Consider the following 6000-nt stretch of genomic DNA (forward strand, 5'->3'; position numbering starts at 1 on the left):
GTGCTCCTCGGGTGCGCATCACCTGGCCCCTTTGGTGGGTTCATGCCCTCAGGGGACCAAAGGCCTGTCAGCCCTTCCCTGTTTCACTCGCTCCTCACTCAGGCCAGGCTAAAGTGCTGTTGACTTGTGCTGTCCCAAGAGGCAATACAGYTCAGAATCTTGTTAAAGGAATGGGTTGAAGAATTGGCAGAGGTGTGCTGGCACCTGACTGCCCGTGAAACCAGCACAGAACCTCTGCAATCTCCCTCATGCAGCCAGCCCGCTACAGACACACTGCTGAACCCTTGGTTAGGAACATCTGGTGTTCCCCATATCTCGGGTTGCATTCAATACCAAAACCTCTTCTTCATAAAGCCTTGCTGTTGTTTGTAGGCACTTTCTTTCTCATGGTCCTTTAGGAACTAGGGGTCCCATTTAGGGCATGTCTACCTTTCATATTGCTCATTTAAAGTTTGTCTGTTTGTAGTCCTCCCTGCCTCTACATAGCCTTTCCTCTATCTGGACTTTCAGTCATCAGTTTACCCACGCTTTGGGATTCACCAACCCTTCGGCAGACAGAGCTTATCTGCCTGGCAAATTCACTTTGTGGGAAACACTCTCTTAATTCCTATGAAACTGCTTGTTGCAATGGTGATGCAATTTGGTCTGCAGCCCTGAAAAATTCAGTGGGGAAATGGTCCAGATATAGAAGTGAGTTGAAGCCTGGCTCAGGCTTTGAAGAGCATGGGAGAATGACACAGATCCATYTTATAGGTTATCTTGTCTGCAGCAGAAAGTCTGAATTTCAACTCAAATGCATGAAACAATATCCTGTTTAGGTCTGCCTAATCTAAGGAACTAAGAAAATTTTACCTCCCGGAGAGGTGACAGAACCACAAACTCCAACAAAGTAAAGGAAACTGAGACTCACCAAACCACCATAGACCAAAACGCTACCAAAAGAACTGATATTTAGAACCAGACCCAAATAGTGCAATGGCAATTCCTTCACCAACAAGACAATATCCGAGAAATGATGGTAAGAGCACCTGCATCTCAACATCATCCACCACAATACCCCAACCTTTAATAGCTACCACTATCTCTTCATTCTGAATGCTTACTTTTATGCTCGGAAACATCGGGAGAGTTGTGGTCTGTAGTCCAGTTGGAGGAATTGTTCCTGTAACTGTGTCTCAACTTTTCTGGAAAAGAAAAAACCAAACACCAAACAGAAAAACAAAAWCCAGCCATCATCACCTGTAAAATAACCATGAAGATAATCTGACGTTATTGTGAGCTGCACCCTCCTAAATCAATTTTATATTGGTGTACAAAAACAATTCTTTCAGAAAAAAATATTTGAAAGGTATGACTGGGGTTTTTTAAGTCTACATAGTTTTTAAAGTCCTGTCACTAATTAGCTGTTAAACAATTGATAAAGGAGAAGTTAGGATAGTGTCAATGATGCCAGCAGATGATTTTTTATGCTTTCCTATGAGAAGAAACTCAAGAAAGACCTCTGCTTGGTTTGCCCTAGAGTTTGAATTTCTTCCTAATGAAGAAGGAAGAAAATTATGTCAACCCTTGTCACCTTAAGGTGCTCTTCTAGATTGTCACAGAAGGAAACAGAAGGAGACTTTCAGTGAAGAGCTATGTGGGTCTGCAGACACCTGCTTTAAATACTTTGTAACATATGAAAACAACTTTCTCCAGACAAACATTCCAGGATCGTTCCATGAAAGATAGTTCATTAACTATCTTCTTATTGGCACTAACCATGACCTCAACCCTATGCCTAGGTGACGCCAGCTTCCTAGCTGGTGTCTTATGTGTGCCAGTCTATTGACACACAATCTGTTTCATGATCTGTTTCATCTTCATCCACAACGATTTCATCCCCCCAGAATTTCAGACACAACTTCAAGAACCCAGGTAATTTTATCCACGTGCCAGGATATCAGGCCCTTCAGGAATCGCCCCGTGTGAAACACGAACCTTCCCACCAAACCAACACGGGTACGTTAGGGGTACATAAATGACTGTACTGAAAACTTAGATTCCCTTAGATCAATGGATCTCTACCACAAATTCAGCAACCAGAATTGCCCATCCAACTCTCTGGAAAACTTACATCACCATCAACTTTCTAGACACCAAGGTCAGCATGAAAAATAGCAACCGTCAAAATACCATATGCAGAAAATCCACAGACCAACACACCTCCTTCCACAAACCATCAGCTATCCAAAGCACACTAGAAAAACTGATATAGCCCACRGACATCACCTCATTTGCTCTGAGGAAAGCACTCATGACACGCCCTCACAAAGCTACAGACGATGCTCATCCAACAGTGACCCTCCCCTAGGATAGCATATTTGAAGAAGCCACCTAAACCTTATCCAAACTTAGTACAATATGGAGAGAAAATCCCCTACTGGGTCTCATACCACAATATGCAAGAAATGTATACTGGAAAATGTTAATGAGTTATAGCTTATATTGGAAGAAAATCATACCTTGGAATGATTTTTCCTAGATACACCCATACTTCCCTTGAAACCACACTCATAATCATTAACTCCATCACTGAAAGCAAATTTTGGCAGACCAGTCTATGCTGGCTAGAACAAGATAGCTCAGGAAAATCATACACAAATATTGCCACAGCCCTCATGATAAACACCTATGCCAGCAGAACCACCAAAATACATAGATCCTACACATGAGCATTGGGAAACGTCACAGGCAGCATGCAATGCTGTCACTGCCCTGAGGGAGCTCTGTGGGAGAAACCAAATGTCCACCACAGGCTCCCTAATGAGGAAAGAATAGTGACACCCAGCTAACAGTTGGAAAATTATATTCCCAAAACAACTACTCTGTCTCTAACCTTGCAGTCCTGACACTCAAAGACCAAAAGTGGGCCAGAGAGCTAAAATGTGCAACTCTGTTATATACCAGATATTTGAGAAATTTCCCCATTTCTCAAGCCTTGCTGATCTTTGATGGGAATTAATGTTTCCTCTAATCATTTTGCCTCTGTCACCACTTATACTCTTAACATGGTCAGGATCACCCAAAGCAAAAAACACTTTTCTCTCAAATGTCCAACTGATTAAAATAATCAAATGGAATTCAAAGAAATGAGCTACAATTACTTTCATATTTTTTGTTTACTTTGGACTCAAAGAGTACGTCGTCTGCATGAAAATGAAAAAAAAAAGTTCATCTGCTTTGTCTAATATCTTGTTTACATGATTGTCTCTGTGGTCTAAGTAAAAGTGCTTTCTTCCTAAAATATGTGTCATTTTTTGGGTTGTGTGAGGACTAATGACATACATAACAGTTCCCAGTTAGCTGGGTGTCCTGACTCTGTAATGTGAACTCTTGGCCCCTGAGCAGAATGCAGCTCTTTTCTATTGTCTACATAATACTTGTGTTGCAGGAGATGATCACAAATGCACTACCTGTTGTGATATGACTGCATAGCTGCTAGGCTTTTTTTTTCATCATTTGCTCTGAAGCAAAACAGGAAACTGTGTTTACATAAAAAGGCTGTGTTGAAAATAGTTCTCATTGTGAGGTCGATTCTCATTGCAAAGCTGAAAGTCTTGAAAAATCTGAAAATAACAAAGAGCAACAAACCTGCAGGTCAAAGTAAAACGTTGGGGAGGAGGGGGGGCTGGATTCAGGCTTTTTAATTTTAGTTTGTTCTCTTTCAAAACAGGGGGAATCGCAAGAGGTTCTTGTCCTGACCTACACTTCAAATAATACAGGTTTTTACCTCGAGACAGATTACGCAGCTGAAATACTCCATTTTGGTAAAGCAGTAAGCAAGTGTTACATTCTCACACCTGCAAGATTTTTTTTCCTGTGGACAGATGTTTGTAACCAAAGCATCTGGTATAACTATCGTTTGGAACATTGTCAATGAAATTGTTTCATCAGGCTAAGGTGGGTTTGGACCTGACACAAATGTTTAATTAAGTTGTATCAATTTTGAGCATGTTTTGGACAGTRAGCTTTCCAAGGAATAGGACAGACTTTTTAGGGAATGTAAAGAGAATCCTATACTGAAACTCTGATCTACTGAGTGTGAATAGGGATGTTTTGATGGCAGAGATCCCATATATGGTAGGAGGAAATGAAATTCTACAACCTCCAAAATTGTCATGTAATGGACTTTACCTTTTTTTCACTTCTCCACAWGCTATACAGTGGTTAATATAAGTAAATATGTAAAGAGAAAGATGGCAAACTATGACCAATAACAGAGATTTCCTTAGTGAAAACTGAGGCTTTTATTTAAAATGCTATTCTAAAAAAGGCTGGGAAACAGCAGTTGATACACCAGGAAATAATTACTGTATTTTAAAACAGTGGAAAAATGCATTAAAATGTCATTTAAGTTTTCCAACAAATTGTCATTCTGCTTCTTTCTAGTCTAGTGGCKATGACAAAGGTCAAAACAATGAAACTGATTTTGAAATCTCAACACAAATAGTATATTAAAATAGTATATTAAAGTCTTATGTTTATGTAAAAACTCTTAGATTAGGGTAATAGAAGTAACACTTTTTTTCCTGTTTAGGAAAAAGTTATCTGAAATGAAATTGTAGGAACATTCTTACACTGTTTTAGAGCTGAAGGCAGCAACAGGATATTGGGAAAAATATTGGGAAAAGAGTCCATATCTCTCTAGGTTTGGTAAAAAAAAAACAAACAAACAAACAAAAAAAAACCAAAAAAACACCCCAACCCATACCACTTGTTGGTCATTAAAGTCCTCAGAGCCTTTAAAAAGCTCAAAGACATTTGTGAATATATATTTTTAGTATTTAGATACTTTTTGGATCAGGTTTCTCCAGTAAGGTGGCTTGAGGTYACCTTATATGGATTTGCACAATTTATTTCTGCATTGTACACAGGTTTCACACATTARGATTACAGCACCTTCTCTTTTGCAGAAGAGAGACTTTCTGGATATTTCTTTAAGCCAGATATGCTGAAACATCTCTGAATATTAAAGATTTCTTCTCCCTCACTTGACTGTCACAGAACACTTCTTTGTAGCGTCTGAGTTTCAAGTATCGTAGGCCAGACAAAGTCCATGACCAAGTTACAGGTGACATGCAGAGCTGTGAAACTCCAAWGCTGGAGTCAAAAGACAAGTGAGAGTCCATCCCAGTGATTATAATCCATGCCAGGAGCACTGGCAGTGGAGCAGTTTGGTCAGAAGAGTTTGCTATTGGATAAGGTCACTTTGGTCAAAGTACACATTAAAAATGTTTCAACTTAATTTTCCAAATAAAAAAATCCAAACAAAATACAATACAATAAGCTGATTAAATTAAAGCACTGCAGAAATAGCACTTTTCATTAAATGATGCTGTCAGAATTAGTTGAACTTTCTATCTTATCCACTTATTTCATCTTATTCAAGTTAGCTTTCTATGTTATTTCACTGAGCAGCCTTTCCTTCTCCATGACTTTATGTTGAAATACACRCAGGTTCAAGTTTTTATTAAGACCATCTGCCTAAATTTTGATATTTCAATTTACATTGCAGCTAGGAACTGTATAATTTTGTCTTCCAAGCTGCTCCTAACACACCTACTGCTCTCTGCACTGCCTAGAAATGGTGGAATTGCCCTGATGCCAAGGAAAAGCCCGTTGCTGCTAATGCTGATCAGATTGAGTTAAGGTATACACAGTTGAAAACAAATAATTTGTTGGCGGCATCGGTGCCTCAGGGCAGCTTTCTCACGCAGGAGGGTAAGAGCAGCACTGAGTCAGACGGAGATCCATCTACTCACACTGGCCTGTGTGGGTGGCAGCTGCTGCACAAAAGGAGTAGCCATGTCCAGCTGTGGAAAGCAGTGTGGCCAGCCCAAGCCSTGCTCTTTGGAAACCAGACTGCCTGAAGCCTGGAGCCTGTCCTTCACAGGGATGGTTTTGTTAATCAAGTGGAGTCTGGAGCTCCAGCCACTACGCTGGAACTTCTGGATTTGAGAC

This window comes from Malurus melanocephalus, unplaced genomic scaffold (assembly GCF_030028575.1).
Source record: "Malurus melanocephalus ecotype Western Australia unplaced genomic scaffold, MMel_1.1 scaffold_63, whole genome shotgun sequence".
NCBI classification, from domain to species: Eukaryota; Metazoa; Chordata; class Aves; order Passeriformes; family Maluridae; genus Malurus; species Malurus melanocephalus.